This window comes from Spermophilus citellus (genome assembly GCF_964194105.1).
Source record: "Spermophilus citellus genome assembly, chromosome: 9".
In the NCBI taxonomy this organism is placed as follows: domain Eukaryota; kingdom Metazoa; phylum Chordata; class Mammalia; order Rodentia; family Sciuridae; genus Spermophilus; species Spermophilus citellus.
Genome location: NC_138191.1, coordinates 115,877,463 through 115,896,064, shown reverse-complemented (window position 1 = coordinate 115,896,064; position 18,602 = coordinate 115,877,463). Strand labels below are relative to the sequence as shown.

General features: G+C 49.6%; 1 protein-coding gene across 3 annotated transcripts in view; it reads left to right on the top strand.

Moving 5' to 3' along the window:
* Positions 1-16,075: 16,075 nt before the first annotated feature.
* NHSL3 (NHS like 3) overlaps positions 16,076-18,602 on the top strand; it is a 41,960-nt gene continuing 39,433 nt past the window's right edge. For 2 of the 3 annotated variants that reach the window (XM_081305097.1, XM_081305096.1), the window contains exon 1: positions 16,077-16,295. The gene's annotated coding sequence lies outside the window, so the exon portion shown is untranslated. Of the gene's footprint in view, positions 16,296-18,602 lie in introns of all 3 variants that reach the window. The other variant, XR_014023416.1, reaches the window with a different exon arrangement.

The window sequence follows — 18,602 nt, the reverse complement described above, 5'->3', positions numbered from 1 at the left end:
GGATCCCGGCCGCCCCGGGCCGGGCGCGCCCACTTGGCCCAGGCTCCAGCCTGCGGGAGGAGGGAGCGGGCCGCGGCCCTGGGGGCGGGGAGAGGCCGCCCCTTCCCGGAGAGGCCGGTTGGGGTGGGATGGCGTGGGATAGGGATGAGGGGCGGCTAGTGGCCTTTCCAAAACCAGCCAGCCCCGAGATCTTCCTGAACCTTCCTTCTCTCCATCTTCCCTTCCTGGGGTCCGGGTTATAGGGGGAGTCAAGGGGAGGGCTCTACCATCCCAGGAGAGAACTTCTGCTGCCCCGCGGGGTGGGGGACCAAGGTTTGGGGAAGGGGTGCTCAGAGGGACCCAGCACCCCCATCAGGTTTGTGTCTAGGAGTGTTGACGCCCTCAGAAACCAACCAGCGCAGAGGATTGGAGCGCAACCTCTTTCGAGTGCCCCGCAGCTGTCGTGAGGGGGTGGGGTAGGGTGCGGGCTGGGGGAGGAGGGTTAACGGCCACACCCCTTGCCTCTGGGGACAGCCCGGGGCTTAGGAGCCCTTGGCTGGGGTTAGAGAAGGACTGTGGGAGGACTGTCAAGGGGTTTAAGGCTATGGTTGAGCCTGTGTTTAACATCGCTTTCCGTCCTGGGGTATCCCAGTGTTCTCTGTCACCCCCACTCAGTTCTTGCCCTATTAGTTCTTGCCCTATTAGTGTCAGGGTCAAACTTCAACACTGAACTCATCCCCACCCCACCCCACCCCGAGGAAAAAGCTGCTGCAGGGAACTGGGGACATAGCTCAGTTAGTAGAGTGCTTGCCTCCCATGTACAAGACCCTGGGTTCAATCCCCAGCACCATACACACACACACACACACACACACACACACACACACACACAAAGCTGCTGCGGGCCTTCCAGACCTGGGTCTCAATTACCAGAAGAACAATTACCAGGGCTTGCAGGGGGGGGGGTTGCAAAATCATTTGATTGTATTGAATGAGTGTGGGCTTGGGCATTGTGATGAAGGTACCCACAGTGGTGGGGCCTGGATTTGTGTGTGGAGTGCAAGATTGTGGGGGTTGTGTGCCCATATGTGGGTATGTGGATGTGTGACTATGATCACAGGATCAATTGTGTGGCGATTATGTCTGTCCTCATGTGTTCTTTGTGGGCTGTGGGGGATGGGGAGCTGGCTGCAGTGACTGGGGTGTGCATATGGTCCTGTATGAGACTGTGATTGTGTCCCTGACTGGGGCTAATCTGTGTGATTGCAGTGGCAGCAGGGGGGTTGTACACAGAAGCAGATGTGTGGAGCGTCCTCTGTGACTGGGTATGTATGTGTTCATTCATCTGCTATCTGTATATTTATAGTTCTCTGTCTATGGTGAGGGGGTGGAAGATTAACACCCAGGGCAGTCCAATATACCCTTTTAAGGTATGCATGAGAAAAAGTCAGGTTTTGGAGGAGGCTGGCCATTTTCTGACTTACCCCTGAAATATTCCAGGGGAGGAGGTTGGCAACGCCTTAGTGGCTGGTTGTTTGACAGCTGCTGCCAGTCAGAGGGGAGCAGGGGAAGCAAGCTCAAGGCCTGCCAGCCGGGGTGCTGTTTGCTGTGGGTGCTAGGCAACAGGTGGCAAGGGCAGCATTCAGAAGGACTGCTGTCCCTTTCCCTTCAGCCCCTTGCCCAGGAGCTGGCCCTGGGCAGTCCCCCAAGACTGAATTCCTTAACCTCCCCCAACCTTCCCCTAAGCTTTTTTTTTGGGGGGGTGGGAGTACTGCGGATTGAATTCAGGGGCACTCAACCACTGAGCCACATCCCCAGCCCTATTTTGTATTTTATTTAGAGACAGGGTCTCACTGAGTTGCTTAGCACCTCACTTTTGCTGAAGCTGGCTTTGAACTCGTGATCCTCCTGCCTCAGCATCCCAAGTACTTGGGATTACAGGCATGTACCTAAGCCCTTCTTTAGACTAAAACACTGAATCCCCCTAGGGTTCCAGAAATACCTTTCCCTCTGAGCGTTCCCTCTGTCTAGAATACCCTTTCCAGATCTTCACATCCCAGCTTCCACCCAGCTCATATGTCATCTCATCAAAAGCATGCAGCCTGTGATGTGTACCCATTGACTGTTTATCCCATCACCCTGTTTATTTTCTGTGCAGCCCTTCTCACAACCTGCAACAATATGGTTTATTTTCCATTCCTTCCTGACCTGCTTCCCCCACTAGAATGGAAACCCCAGGAGGACAAGGACTTTGTGTGTATTGTTTATTACTGTGGCTTCAGGGACTAGCACAAGGTCTAGCACACAGTAGAAAAGTATGTTGTAAATGAAGGAAGGAAAGAAGAATGTTCTTATTCAGGCAACATTTGGATGCCTGTTGTATGCTAGGCATGAGCACCCAATACCAAGAAAGCCCTTGTCTACTCCAGAAGACAAACACACAAATGTGCCCAGATTGTGTCCACCTAGGTAGGGTGAGGTATGTGAGATCATAGGTCAGATCAGTTGGCACACATTAGCTCTTGGTCTATTGAGCCTGTGTCAGCAAATGGCTTTATTTAGTCCAAGTCTGCAAGAAGCTCACTGTGTACAAGAGGCTAGAACCGTCTCCTGGGGAGACAAGCCTGCGCAGAGGGTGATGCCAGATCACTAGGCTGAATGATGTGTTGACAGGCACTGAAAACCAGGGAGGCCAGGGGTGGGAGAGATTAACTCCAGGACTATGACTGCCCTTGGACAGGGTAACCTGGGCCTGGAAGGAAGGGAAAGGGTGCTTCAGAGTCAGGCGCAGATTGTGCTTTCAAAAACAAGTCATCCCCTGCACAAAGTCAAATCAGGGAAGAGGACAGCCAGGGCTGGCTATTCCCTGCCTCCCCTCCATTCTTCATGCTTCTCTGCTGCCCTGTGGTGTCCTGGGGCTGACTCCAACTGACAGTTTCATGGCCCCTTGTCTTCTGGCTTCCGGTGGGGCTTGGCTAATAGGAGACCAGAGGGAGGGGAAGACTATGATCAGGATATTTATTATGCCTCCCTCCCTGCCTCCCTCTGTGATGTTGGCAATTACTATACTCCTCTACCAGAAGCCACAGCTTCTATTAGGTGACCTGTACCTATGAGTGTAGCTCTCACCAAGTTCACTAACAAGCCTCCCCCTCCTTGTTCCTTCAGACCCAATATGGTGGTGATTCCAGCACACTGTTCATCACCCCAAGGTGGCCATTCCTGTAAGCTTCTCTCTTTATCTATTTATTTATTGAACCTGGGATTGGACTCAGGGGCCCTCAACCACTGAGCCACATCCCCAGCCCTATTATATTTTATTTAGAGATAGGGTCTCACTAGGTTGTTCAGTGCCTCGCTTTTGCTAAGCCTGGCTTTGAACTCACGATCCTCCTGCCTCAGTCTCCTGAGCCACTGGGATTACAGTAGTGCACCATCGTGCCCAGCTAAGTAAACTTTAAATGAGAAAATGTGGAGCCTTGCACAGTGGCACATCCCTATAATCCCAGCTACTCGGGAGGATCTCAAATTGGAGGCCAGCCTGGACAATTTATGGGAGACCCTATTCAAAATAAAAACTAAAAATGGCCGGGGGTTTAATTTAGTGGTTAAGTGCTTGCTTAGCATGGGTTTAATCCCCGTACCACAAAAGAAAAAGAAAACAGGAAAATGAGGAGGAAATGCGCAGTACCTTACCCAGCATATCATAGACACTAGATAAGTGTTATTCTCTTTATTTCCTCTCACCCTCTGGAACTGCTCTCTGAGGCCATCGCTTGCACCAGTGCTGACCACCCGGGGCGCCGCAGTTTGGGCTCACCCGCAGTGCCAATCTCAGCCTCCTAGGGGCGCCGCCATGCCGACCCTGAACCCCTGGGGGTTGTCGTTCCAGACAAGGCCGCGCGGGGCCGCCTGGGCCCTGCGTTTTCAGGACCAACAGCGGGCGGACAGCGGGAAGGGCAGGGCCTAGAGCTGAGTCCAAGATGTTCTTCAGCATCACGGGGATTATTAATAATGAACAAATAATAGTAACAGCACCAGATCCACCGGTTAAAAGGTGCATTCCGCGAACTGTGGGGTTCAAGGGAAGGAGCCAAGACTGAAACTCAGACCGAGATTGGAATCCAGCTTTAAAATGGGAAATACAGTCTCCGGGAGCAGGGTACACACTGTGATCCCAGCTACTCGGAAGGTGGAGGCAAGGAGGCTGAGGCAGGAGCATCAAAAGTTCAGAGGCCAGCCTAGGTAACTTAGCTAGACTCTATTTCAAAATAAAATAAAAAGGGGGTGGGGGGATGTGGCTCAAACGGAGAGCACTTACCTGGCATGTGTGAGGCCCTGGGGTCAATTTCCTGTGTGTAGGGGAGTGGGGGGTAGGGGGGCTGGGGTGCTTGGGCAATACAACAATAGAGTTCTTGAGAGAAATAAATGATCTCCCAGAGAGCAACTTGGAAGTGCAGTTTGTTGTAATTCTCACCTGCTCCCTGGGGCCTTTCCCCAGGCTTCAGGGACTTCCATGAGTTTCTGTCACCTAGCAAAGCCCAGAAACCAGTTCAGGAGCTCAGCTCCTAAGCCCTCTACTCTGCAGCTTCCTCACTCTCTCTGGAGTTGCTGGGTCACTTTCAGACCCTCAGGCTCTTGTAGGCACTGTCCCTCCGTTCCCAAATGCAAGCTCAGGCCTGCAAACTTCCTCTGGTCCCTCCCACTCTACTTCTTAAACTAAAGCTCCGCTCCTTCCTTGTGTCTAACTAACCACCTCCTGCAAAACCCTGCTCAGTCACCTTTTCTGTGAAACGTTTCCTGGTTGTTCTCTCCCCAGGTCCATGGTCTTTGCATGTGCTGTTCCCTCTACCTGAAACAGCCTTTTCCCAGCCTGTGACTCAGGACACAGCTTATGTATCATCACCTCTAGGAACTCCCTCCCCTCGCCTTTGTTTTTGGTACCAGGGATGCAACACAGGTGCTCTTAACCACTGAGCCACATCCCAGCCCTTTTTATTTTATTTATTTTTTTTATTTTTAGGGTCTCACTAAGTTGCTGAGGGCTCACTAAATTGCCGAGGCTGGCCTTGAATTTGCCATCCTCCTGCCTCAGCCTCCTGAGAGGCTGAGATTACAGGCATGCACCACCATGCCTGGCTTCTCCTTTGTTTTTACAGTCCCTCTGCTTCCTCTAAACCACTGGCAGCATCAGGGACTTCTTGTTCATGATAAATCTTCCCCCATTACATACTTATGGCCCCTGAGAACAGGTATCTCATCTGCTGATGCTATACCTATGGTCTGTTCCAGTAACTGGAACAGAAAGAATATTCAACAAATTAATGTCCAGTGGATAACTGTTTATATCTATTGTGTGGTTTGAGTGAATCACCCAAACGTTCATGTGCTGGAAACATGGTACACTTGCTTACTCAATCTCACCATGTGATCCCCTCCACCGCATGATCATGCAGCAAGCAGACCGCCCCAGCGGCCCGTGCCGTGCTCTTCAACTTCCTCACCTCCAGAACCTTTATGCTTATTCTTTTTTAATTTTTTTAAATATTTATTTTTTTAGTTTCAGATGATCACAATATCTTCATTTTTTATTTTTATGTGGTGCTGAGGATTAAACCCAGTGCCTCATGCAAGCTAGGCGAGCACTCTACCACTAAGCCACAACCTCAGCTCCTATTCTTTTTTTTTTTTTAATACTTTCTTTGATTGTTGATGGACATTTATTTTGTTTATCTATTTATTTATATATTTTTAGTTGTAGATGGACACAATACCTTTATTTTATTTATTTATTTTTTTGTGGTGCTGGGGATCGAACCCAGTGTCTCACACATGCAAGGCAAGCGTTCTACCGCAGAGCTACAACCCCAGCCCTATGCTTATTCTTCCTCTTTCTCCTCTACTCCTTCTCTTCCTCCTCCTCTTCTTCCTCCCCTTCTCCTTCTTTTTATTTTGATACTGGAAATTGAACCCAGGGGCACTCTACCACTGAGCCACATTTATTTTTTGAGACAGGGTCTTGCTAAGTTGTCCAGGCTTGTCTCAAACTTGTGATCCTCTTGCCTCAGCCTCCCGAATGGCTGGGATTATAGATGTGTATGACCATACCCAGCCAGAACCTCTTTTCTTTATAAATTACCCAGTCTATGGTATTCAGTTATAGCAAGAGAAAATAGACTAAGACACAACGGATCCATGTGCATTCATCATTCCTTCCTGATGGCCTCAGCTGAAAGATACAAGTATAAACAGAAGCATACAGAGTCAACACAGGCACACTTGAGTCACAAATGGTCACACACAAAAGGCACATGCACAAATCTGAATTCATCTGTGTTCACTACTTGCATGTATCTTGGTACCTTTGTGTGGTGTTATGTGTTTTTTCTCTTCTTTGTAACTCAGGGGTCCCTGAGAATAAGAGCTGTGTCTCTTTTTCCAGCATGGGGGTCCCGAGGGAAGGGTGAATTGCTCCTGTCAGACTAGAAATCCCAAGGGAAGTGTTATCTCCCCCAACTAGTTGGGGGGGGGGCTGTGTCTAGGAGTATCTCCCTTGTAGTCCAGGATTCTTTGGTGAGACTATCACCTGCATCATACATGGAGCCCTTGTAATATGGTTGCATCCCTCTGGCTCACTAGCCCTGGAGCCTCAGGACAGAATTGTTCTTCCTGAATAAGCCAGGTGCTCAGGTTAGAGGTGTAGCTGAGTGATCAAGCGTTTACCTAGAATTTGCAAGTCCCTGGGTTCATTCCCTCAAAAAATAAAAATAAAAATGAAAATGAAAAGAGCCAGGTACTCTGGAAATAAAGCTCAGTTAGATCTCCCCTGTCATACTGGTGGCTCCCATGGGCATAGCTATGTCTCCTTCTCCACCCACAACCCACCACCCAGATCATCCACCCACCATGGCACAGTGATTGGGTTGGGCTGCCACAGCTTTGGAAGCAGCAACGAACACTGTAAGAGCCTTGCTCTGTGGGACCCCGAGAAGGTGGCAGGACCCAAGGGGCTCCAGGAGGGGTGGCCTGGCCTATCCCAGCATGTTCCAGCAATCCTTAGATTCCCTCACCAAGCCCAACTGGAGCCCCTGGGCCTGGTCTGTTGCACTGTACCACTGTTATGTCATTTAATTCACCCATCCTGTGAAGTAGGTGTGTTCATCAACTCATTTATGGAGAAGAAACGGAAGGAAGCCCGTTAAAAGTGGCTTGCCCTAAGTCACGTGGCTAGGAAGTAGCAGAGCTGGGCTGTCCCCTGTGCCGCCACCTCCCACCAGGCTTTGAGAAATACTTGGGACCCAGGGAGAGAAGGAGTGGAGAGGTGTGGAGGGGGACGCCCAGGTCTCTGGCATGGAGCCCAGATGGTGCTGGCTCCTGACTAAAGGACTGGCAGAGGGTGGGGGCGCCTGCTAGGGAGATTGGGAACCGAGAGGAGCAGCAGGTTCCATGGCAGCCAGCCAGGACCAGCAGGAGGTGGGCCTGGATTCCAGGCTTCAGGTTCCAGGAAAGAGCCTTGGAGTCCTGAGTACAAGTCCCAGTCACCATCTGACCCCTCTCTAGGTCTCACTTTCCCCATCTGAGAAAGAAAGGGACCTGGGAGTCCTGTTCCTTTAAGCCTTTCCCAGTGCAGGGTGTGGCCCTGGCTCCAGGTGAGCTGTGTTGCCACATGGGCAAGGTGAGACCCGCCCTGTCCCCTCCCCCAGTACTGGAGGGAGGCCCCAGCAGGCAGAGAGGCTGGTGGGAAGTGGGTGGGGAGAAAGAGGCAGTCAGGTTGGCTGGAGCTCCCAGCGGAGCCAGTGATTGCTGTTGATCATTGAGGGAACTGACCCAGCTGGCCCCTGTGTGTGTGTCAGTGTGTCCACAAAGGTTCCGGAATGTACAGGAGTGTGAGGTGCAGTGGTGCATGACTGTAATCCCAGAGGCTCTGGAGACTGAGGCAGGAGGATCCTGAGTTCAAAGCCAGCCTTGGCAACCTAGCAAGGCCCTAAGCAATTCAGTCAGACCCTGTCTCTAATAAAATATATTTTAAAAGGGCTGGAGATGTAGCTCAGTGGTTAAGTGCCTCTGGACTCAATCCCTAGTACAAAAAAAGAAAAAAAAAAGAATACATGAATGCCTGTGTACTTCTCTGTATGTGTCCCTGTGTGGGAGCAGACATCCCTGGGTATGCAGGAGTATGAAGGTTTGTGAAAATGGATTTGAGACTACCAGTGTGTGTGTTTTTGTTTCTCGCTGGTCTGTGTAGATACAGTATATGGGAGTGTGGTGAACAAGCATGTCAGCATGTGCCTTCCTGTGGACAGACATGAAGGCAGATGTGGTGGCACACACCTGTGATTCCAGCTACTGGGGGTGGGGGTGAGGCTGAGGCAGGAGGATCACAAGTTCCAGGCAGCCTCAGCAATTTGGTGAGGCTCTAAGCAATTTAGTGAGACCTGTCTTAAAAAATAAAAAGGGTTGGGGCCTTTGTAAAGAGCCTAGTAAAGGGCCTCTGGGTTCAATCCCCAGACCAAAAAAAAAAAAAAAAAAGAAAGAGAGCGAGAGAGAGAGAGAGAGAGAGAGAAGCCCAGTCCTGGTGCCTGGTGATTCACTGCTTCCTGGGCACCTCCAGAGTTTCCTGTTGTAAAAAGCAGTCCCTCTTCAACTGGGGATGTGGCTCAGTGATAAGGTTCTTACCCGGCATGCATGTGTCACTGGGTTTGATTCCTGGCACACACACACACACAAAAGCAATCTCTCTCTTGCCCAGCTTGATCTCTCTTCACCCAAGGGGAGGTTCAGGCAACCATCTTTGAGCAGGGAAGGGGCCTAATGTTAGCATGTTCCTTTGTGCCTTCAGTAGACAGATGAAAATAGAAGGCACAGACACCTACTGCAGGTCACATGGTGGTCATGCATGTTGATTCCATGGCTCTTAAAGTTCATGGCAGGACCCCAGGCCTTGTCCAGACCCATCAGTGGCCCAGGGCAGGGCTCTGGGAACCTGGACCTTTCTCTCTCAGCTGGCTGGTGGCCCATGAAATGGTCTGGCTTGAGGTTGCCCTCTAGAAATCAGATTCACTGAACCAATCTTGGCAGCAGGCGCCACAGGCAGAGGACCCCAGACAGGCAGCATCCTTAGGAAGAACCAGCAAAGACTCTGCACCACAGATTCTGTGACTTCAGAGTCGGGAGCATCAGACGCTTGCAGCTAAGGCAAAGAACGCCAGCACCGTCGGAGCTGTTCTGTTTCCTGACCACCCGTGAGGGCCTGGAGGCAAGGGGCACCATCCCTGTCTTTCTTACCTTCCCATGTTGCCTTGGAACAAGTCCCTGAGGTACTGGGTAAGTACTCTGTAACCTCAGCCCTGGGCAAGTGTTTCTCTGCATCTCACCACCCACAAGAGCCAAATGAATCCTGCTTCACACATCCCTGTCTCTCTGGGCTCCTCCACCAGCCAAAACCAACCCCAAGAGCCAGAGGAAACCACACATGGTAACGAGAGCCCCGGACTCAAAGTTCAAAGACAAGATCCAAGGCCTGCTTTTGCTGCATACCTGCTTCTCAGAGTCTCAGTTTCCTCATCAGAAATAAGGGAGAAATGTCTCCTGTAGAAGCTTTGGGAGAATAAAACAAGGCAATGGGTGAGAATAGGTTCTAGCCTTCCCCAGGGACCTGCCATTCACACTGCCTACTGGCCCCTTGTCCCACTGTCCCTGCTTCCATCCCTATCCCAGAAGAGAGCTGGGAACCAGGAGTTCTAAGCCATATAGAGGTCGGGAGGATGGTGGAATCTTAGACCCTTATGACCAGCCAGTGGGGCAGGTGCTCAAGTCTGGGTCATGTTTTCATCCAGCCCAGCCGCTTTAGTCTGGAGGGTGGGGCATGGCAGGGAGCTGGACTCTGGATAGAACAGGAAGTCCTGCTGTTGGGGCTCACATGAGACTGTGTCACCTCAGCTCTGGCCTCTCTTCCCACTTCTCCCATATTTCATTATGCTTTCCTCCCCTCACTCTGGTACTAGAAGCCAGTCATCCCTGAACTGGGCCTCTACCCTTTACCCTCTACTGTTGCTCTTAGTACAATGAGCTTTGGAGCCAGAGAGGCCTGGGTTCAAATCCCAGCTCAGCTACTTCTTAGTGTGTGACCCTAGGTGAGCAGCCTCACTTCTCTGAACAAGACTAGGGCTGGCAGGCAGGGGAGTAGCTCAGTTCTAGAGCACTTGCCTAGCTTGCACAGGGAAACTAGATTACTGTGTTCAGAATACGGTGACCTGGGAAACCCTCAGAAAGGATGTGGATGAGGCAGGCACCAAAGACACAACCCATTCCTCAAATTCAGACCCTGATTTCAGCTGCTTCCATGAGGGTGGGGACAGTACCTTTGCTCCAGTGCCCAACACAGGGCTAGCAGGATGGAGTTTTAGAGGCTTTTTGTTTGGCAGTATGGGAGATCAAATCCAGAGACTTGCACATGCTAGGCAAGTACTCTACCACTGAGCCACATTTCCAGCCCCGGAGGCTGTTGATAGAATGAAGTCAGCCAGGAGCCCTGGGGCTCTGCAAGGTCATGGGCTTGCAGTGGGGCCTCTGATTTCTGCATTCTTGATTGGGGTGCTCCAGGTTCACCATCAGTCTATACCTCCACACTTCTGTGCGTAAGCTTGTGTCCTTCACATGGATCTGCTTCTGTGTCTTGGAGACTTCAGGGGCACTTGAAGCTCTCTGGTGCCACCCAAGACTCAGGGGTGAAAACACACAGCCTCCCTTCCAGCAGGTCTGTTGCAACATCCCTGACCCTGTGTCACAGCCTCTCTCCCTTGCTCCCTTATTGCCTGGGTGTCCTGTTTCCAGCTCCATGGGTGGCCTTGCCTGACCCTGGTGTGGCCTGAAGGGTGGGGTGGGGGTGGAGGGTGTGCACAGTGCAGCTCCTGTTCAGGGACCAGGGTGGGGCCAGGCCTACTCTGGACTCTAGCTCCTGGGTCCAGTCTTGGCAGGACAGAGGGAAGGGCCTCTGCCTGCAGCATCATCTCAGCTGCAGGTCTCTAGCAGAGCAGCCAGGGAGCCATGGAATCTGCCGGACAGCCTTCAGCTGGGCTCTCCTCCAGGGCTTATTGATCCCTTGGCCTCTAGTTCTTCCATCTTAGGGCCTGTACCCAGGACCATGATGAAGGCAAGGGTGTGGCTGGCATGGTATGGAAGAGACTCCATGAACTTCTTGGCACCAGGGCTGTCCTTCAAAATGTCCCGTCTGGGAACTGGAGGTTAATATCAACAAAGCTTATTTGAGGATACAGGGAGCCAGTGAGGGGATGGGGCTCAGGGACAGGATTGGAGTGCAGTTAGTGGGTAGGGCTGAGTGCAGGATGGGACTGGGGGAAGGAACGAGGGCTCAGTGAGAGCTTGAAGTAGGCAAGTCTCTTGAGCCTTTATGAACCCTCCTACTCCAGCTAAAGTCCCAGAGGCTACCCCTGACTTGACCCAGTTTGATGTGGCTGGCCACGTTGGTGTCAGACACTCCTCTGAACAGCTGCATGGAATCTGTAGACTGTGTCTGTTGGGGAGGGACCTGATAGACTGCACCAAATGGTCCTGAGCATCAAACTATGAGGCCTTAAGGACTAGGGACCAGGACTGGGAGTGAGCCCTAAAGGTCAGGGACACCTGGCCCAGGGACCTGGGACTGCAACAAAGCCTTTCCCAGGTTTTTTTCTTTTTTGGTGCTGGACAGAACCCAGGGCTTCATGCAGCTAGGCAAGGGCTCTACCTCTGAACCACATCCCCAGCCTCCCAGGTTTTCTTGTTTATCTAAAGGTTCCTCTTATCTCTGGTTTCCTGGAGGCTGGAGGCAGCTTCCAGGAAAGCATTTGGAATCTTGGGCACAAGGGGGGCCCCCTCCTGGACCTCAGGGATGCTCCACCACACCCTCAGGTTAAATCCCTTGGCATGCCTCAGGACTGGGAGCAGTGGGTCCACATCTCAGATCCCTGGGACAAGGCAAGAGCCAAGCACCACCAGTAATCCTAGCAATGCAGGAGGCTAAGGCAGGAGGATTACAAATTTGAGGTCAGCCTGGGAAACTGTCTCAAAATAAAAAGGGCTGTGCGTGTAGCTCAATGGTAGAGCACCCTGGGTTCAATCCTCAATAACAGATGAGAAAAAAAAAAAAAAAAGACAACATATATAACTACAAGACTTGACCCTGTGGCTTCTCCTCCTCCCGTGGACTATTTCCTAGCACCTTCTTCATGCCTAAATCCCCCTCTCTTTTACCAATAATGAAGCCCACCTCAAACCCCAGAGACCCCAGCTAATCTCCACTTCTTACTGAGCCCAGGTCCCCTCAACCGAGAGAGCCCTGATATTAGAACTGGAACCATTCTTCAATTGCCATGTTTAGGTACTGCTTCCCTGTCTCACCTGCAGGAAGGGCTGTCTGGACACTGGCCCCATTTATTCTGGCTGGGCAGAGTCCCTATTGCCCAAACAACAGTTCATGTGCATTCATTTGCATAGGATTATTTAATATTCAAAACTCCAAGCCTGGGCTGGTGAGGAATGGCTCCAATGCATGCTATTTGCATACATCCCTTCTCTCTCTCTCTCTTAATTTTATTTTTTGGTGTGGGACACTGGGAATTGAACTCAGGGGCACTTAACCACTGAGCCGCATCCCTGGCCTTTTTTTTTTTTTTAATGTTTTAAATTTTGAAACAGGGGGCTGGGGATGTGGCTCAAGCGGTAGCGCGCTCGCCTGGTATGCGCGAGGCCCCAGGTTCGATCCTCAGCACCACATACAAACAAAGATGTTGTGTCCGCTGAGAACTAAAAAATAAATATTAAAAAATTCTCTCTCTCTCTCTCTCTCTTTAAAAAAATTTAAAAATAAATAAAAAATAAATTTTGAAATAGGGTCTTGCTATTGGTCAGGGTCTCACTAAATTGCAGAATCTGGCTTTGAACTTGCAATATTCCTACCTCAGTCTCTCAAGTCACTGGGATTATAGGTGTGTGCCACTGTGCCCAACAAGGTCAATTCTCTTTTGAGTCCCACTTGCTGAGAGCCTTGGTTGAACTCTGCAGAGGAAGTTCAACAGTGCAGAATGTGAAATGGGGCCACATCCTATTGGTATCTAGTTTAGGTTCTAGATCTCAGAAATATGCTGAGGACAGGACTAGGGTGAGAGAAGATGTAAGAATCTCCTTCCCACTAGGGATGTAGCTCAGTGGTAGAGCACTTTCCTAGTATGCCTGAGGCCCTGGGTTCATTCCCTTGCACCACCAAAAAAAAAAAAAAAGTTTTCCTTTCCAATCCCCAGATAAAGCAATGATTTAGAATAGGGAGTACAAGAGAGGAAAAGTTCTTAGAAATTTGAAACTGAAGTGGTACTTAGGTTAGGGTTTCTTAGACTGTATATGGAGGCTACATAGCATATGTATACTACCACTACCACTACTTCCTGCATTTGTGGCAGACATAACTAATTGATCATGATACCTTCCCTATAAATCCAGAGCCACTTCATTCAAGACAGCAGGTGGCATGTGAAATTATAACTAATTTTTTTTTTTCTCAGTGCTGGGTGTGGAACCCAGGGCCTTATGCAGTCTAGACAAGCGCTCACCACTGAGCTACATTCCCAGCCAGGCATGTAAGATTAAGTTGATTTGTCTTCCATCATTAGTTCAACCTTTTCCTTTCCAGACAGAGAAACAGAGGCCCAGAGAGGCTCTGTCCCCTGGAAACACATGGGTTATTCCCCTGGTGAGAAAGGGTAATTCTACTTTGTTAAAATATCATTGCAAAAGGATACTTCTGGGGATGGGGATGCATGCACAAGGCCCTGGGTTTGATCCCCAGCACCACCACCCCCACCCCCACACACCCCCCAAAAAAAAACCTGCTTTAGGCATTATCTACATCAATCCTGACAACTACTCTGAGAATGAAATATTATTGTTATTGCCATTTTATTTTAGTTTTTGTTTGTTCATTTAATTTTTTGGTGGAGAATGTGGACAGCAACCATCATTCCCAATTCAAATTTCCTGAAACCAAGACTCAGGAAAATCTCAGATATATATTCCAATGCCACCAAGTGGCAGTTGTGACACTAGCCCACATTATATATAATTTAATCAGTCAAAAGTTAACATCTGGGGGCTGGGGTTGTGGCTCAGCGATAGAGTGCTTGCCTAGCATGTGTGAGGTCCTGGGTTCGATCCTCAGCACCACATAAAAATAAATAAACAAAATAAATATATTGTGTACAAATAAAAAATAAATATTAAAAAAAAGTTAACAGGGCTGGGGATGTGGCTCAAGCGGTAGCGCGCTCGACTGGCATGCGTGCGGCCCGGGTTCGATCCTCAGCACCACATACAAACAAAGATGTTGTGTCCGCCGAGAATTAAAAAAATATATATATTAAAAATTCTTTCTCTCTCCTCCCCCTCTCTCTCTCTCTCTTTAAAAAAAAAAAAAAAAAAGTTAACATCTGGGCTGGGACTGTAGCTCAGTGGTAGAGTGCTTGCCTAGCATGGTGAGGCACTGGGTTTTTGATCCTCTGCACCACATAAAAAATAAATAAAATAAAGTCATTATATATATATATATATATATATATATATATATATATATATACACACACACACACACACACACATATATATATATATATATCGTCAACATCTAGCAGAGCACAGTGGTGCATGCCTGTAATCCCAGTGGCTTGGGAGGCTAAAATAGGAAAATCATGAGTTCAAAGCCAGCCTCAGCAAAAACAAGGTGCTAAGCACACAGTGAGACCCTGTCTCTAAATAAATACAAAATAGAGCTGGGGATGTGGCTCAGTGTTGAGAGCTCTGAGTTCAATGCCTGGTACCCCCCCAAAAAAAATAAATAAAAAGTTAACATCAGAAGCCGTGTGGTGCCAGGTATGGTGGTGCACGCCTGTAATCCCAGCTGCCTGGGAGGCTGAGGCAGAAGGATAGCAAGTTCAAAGCCAGCCTCAGCAAAAGTGAGGTACTTAGCAACTCAAGACCCTGTCTCTAAATAAAATATAAAATCGGGCTGGGGATATGGCTCAGAGGTCCAGTGCCCTTGAGTTCAATCCCTGGTAACCCCCCCTGCCCCCCCCAAAAAAGTAGGTGTGATGGCCTGTAATCTCAGCTACTCAGGAGACTGAGGCAGGAGAATCATAAGTTTGAAGCCAGCCTCAGCAAATTAGCAAAGACCCTCATCAACTTAGAGATTAAATAAAATAAAAATAAAAAATAGAAAGGGCGGGGGCTGTAGCGCAGTGGTAAAGAAGTGGCCACGAGTTCAATCCTCGATACCAAAAAAGAAAAAAAAAAAAAAAGTTAACATCAGTTGGGACGTGGTGGCACTTACCTGTAGTTCCAACTATTTGGAAGGCTGAGTCAGGAGAGTTACAAGTTCAAGTAAAAATTTTCAGGCTTTTCTGTATGATATATGTGGATGCCACATACTGGGGAGAGGGAAGTGATTGCCCAGTGTCATACTAGATGCGTGAAAAAACAGCCTATGCCTCAGAGAAGGCTGCTGAGTAGTCTGGAGAGAAATCAGAGGCCCTGGCATGATCTGTGCCCCTCCCCAGGACCTGGACACGGCTCTCTGCTCAGGACAATGGGAATACTGTGCTCTGGCAGGGTGCAGGATGGCAGGTCACCTCCTGCCATGAAGGTCATGCTGAGAGGGATGGGGAGAGGCTAAGGAAAGGGGTCTCAGAGCAGAGCCAGCAGGGAAGGGCGGGGCAGTAGCGGGTGTGTGTGGAAGGACAGCCCTCCCTCCACTGTGACTTTGGGAAGGGGCTATTTAGGCAGGAGCATGGGCCCAGTGTCTCTTGCTGTCCAGTTTTTGCAGTTAAGTCCCACAGCTGTGCCTGAGGTCCTCCAAGCTTTCATCCATTGTCTCTAAATACGGCTCCTTCCTGTGTGCCCAGAACATGGAATGGGGACAACAGTGGGCCAGCTTTCCAAAGCTGGGTGAACTTGGGTAAGTCCCTGAGTTGTGTGACCTGTGAACTGGAGTCAGTCAACCCTACTTGCACTCCAATGGAAGCAGCCTGGCAGGGGCTGGTTGCTAACATGACAGAAGCTCCTGTCCCAGGCTGCCCCACACAGTTGGCAATGGCCAGGACTGGCCAGGAGAGCCGGTGGGGGAGGTTCCCTCTTCCTTCCTGCCCCTTCCAGCTGGGTATCAAGATCTGAGACCAGATGTGCCGCTGGGTGACTCAGCGCTTTCCTGCCTGGAAACTCCTCCCTGTCTGCCTCATTGGGCTGGGCTGGGCCGGAGGGTGAGACAGCAGACCGAGGTGAGGGGGGCTCTTCCTGATGACCTCAGGGGAGCCATGGGGAGGAAACAGGGGAGGAAGAATGAGGATAGTGTGGCGTGGCCTGCAAGGTGGGCATGGTGGGAGGGTGAGGGTGTCCTTGTCTACTTCCTCAACCTGAAGTGCTCAGATGCTCATCCTGTCTTCCTCCCACCTGTTCATATCCCAATCCTCCTGGGCCTGCAGACTCAGGGTGCTCCCCTCGTTCCCTTTTCTCTCCTCCGCTCTCCAGCAAACCATGTCCACTTGCTCACCTCCCTCTCTGCAGGCCTGTTACTATTGCTCCAGGCGCCTGGAGACTGCTGTCTGGTAGCTTCCCTCCTAATGGCCAAATCCCTCACCCAGCCCAACCTCATCTCTCAGGGACAATAAGCACCTCTGACCTGACCCTTCTTGGAGTTCTGTTCTTGGCCTTAACCGTCACTCTGCTGTTTTCCCTTCTATCTCTTGAACAGATAGCTTCTCCCTACTCACTTTTTTTTTTTTTTTTTTGGTGGTGGTGGTGGGGAGGACTGGGGATTGTGTCCAGTGGCACTCTATCACTGAGCTTTTTATTTTTTGAGACAGGATCTTGCTAAGTTGCCCAGGCTGTTCTCAAATTTGCAGTCTTCCTGCCTCAGCCTCCTGAGTCTTTGGGATTACAGGCATGTGACATCATACCCAGCCCCACTCTCTTTCTTAGAGGTATTTTCTGTAATTCAGTCCTTTCTAGTCTATCATATGGAGGAGGGATTAGGTGCATGGATGTTGTTAGTTTATAGACCTGGGTTTAAATCCTGTCTATCTTTTCTAGCTGTGTAATCTTGGGTAAATTAGTTTACTTCTCTGAGCCTCAGTTTCTTCCTCCATCAAATGGTCTGATATTGGGGCTGGGGATGTGGCTCAAGCGGTAGCGTGCTCGCCTGGCATGCGTGCGGCCCGGGTTCAATCCTCAGCACCACATACAAACAAAGATGTTGTGTCCGCCGAGAACTAAAAAATAAATATTAAAAATTCTCTCTCTCACGCTCTCTCTCCTCTCTCACGCTCTCTCTCCTCTCTCACGCTCTCTCTCCTCTCTCACTCTCTCTTTAAAAAAAAAAAAAAAAAAAAGGTCTGATATTACCTACCTCCTGGGGAACAGATGGGACAATGTAAACTGAGCATGGTGGTGTGATGCATACCTGTAATCCCAGTAACTCGGGAAATTGAGGCAGGAGGATTGCAATTTTGTCTTGGCAATTTAGTGAGACCCTATCTCAAAATAAAATATAAAAGGTGTTGAGGATGCAGTTCAGTGGTAGAGTACCCCTCTACCCTAGTTCGAAAGTATCAAAGTAAATAAATTAATAGCTGGGCACAGTGGCACACAACTGTAATCTCAGCAACCCTATAGGCTGAGGCAGGAGGATCTCAAGTTTAAAGCCAGCCTCAGCAACTTTTTTTTTAAAATTTTATTTTTTTAATATTTATTTATTTATTAGTTATTGGCGGACACAACATCTTTGTTTGTATGTGGTGCTGGAGGATCGAACCCGGGCCGCACGCATGCCAGGCGAGTGCACTACCGCTTGAGCCACATCCCCAGCCCTACAGCCTCAGCAACTTAACAAGACCCAGTCTCAAAATTAAAAAAAAAAAAAATTTAAAAAGGCTGGGAATGTAGCTTAGTGATAAAGTGCCCCTGGGTTCAATCCCTAGCACCACTAAAAATAAAGTAAAGTAAAACATCTGCCTATTTAAAATAAAACAATTGCTCTGATAGAGGTTTACATGGAGGACATTATGCACTCAGAAAGAATGCACAAATCTTGTTAGGTCAATCCTGGGAGTCTTCCTAGAGGTGGTAGCAGTTGTGTTGACTTCTGTAGGCTGTGTAGGAGTCTGAAAGGGGGATGAGTCAGGGAGAGCCATGCAGTCAGCCACAGGTGAATGTGTGACAGTGTGAGGTATGAGAGGGCAGAGACTGTAGCCAACTTTTGTTTGTTGTTTTTGTGACTCTCTCCCTATGTCACCCAGGCTGGTCTCTAATGTGTGGGTTCAAGTGATTCTCCTGGCTCAGCCTCCCAAATAGCTGGGACTACAGGCATGTGCCACCATGACCAGCTCCAACTTTTCACTTTTGGATTTTAGAGAGCTCCCTAGGGGCAGTATGGAGGATGTCAGAGAGGGCAGAAGAAAGTAGAGGCAACAGAGTGGAGGCAGGTGTGGGGGGAGAGAATGTGTGGGATCCAGAGTGGCAAACCCAGGGCCTTATGCACACTAGGCAAGCACTCTATGACTGAACTACAGCCCCAGCCCCCCAGGGTA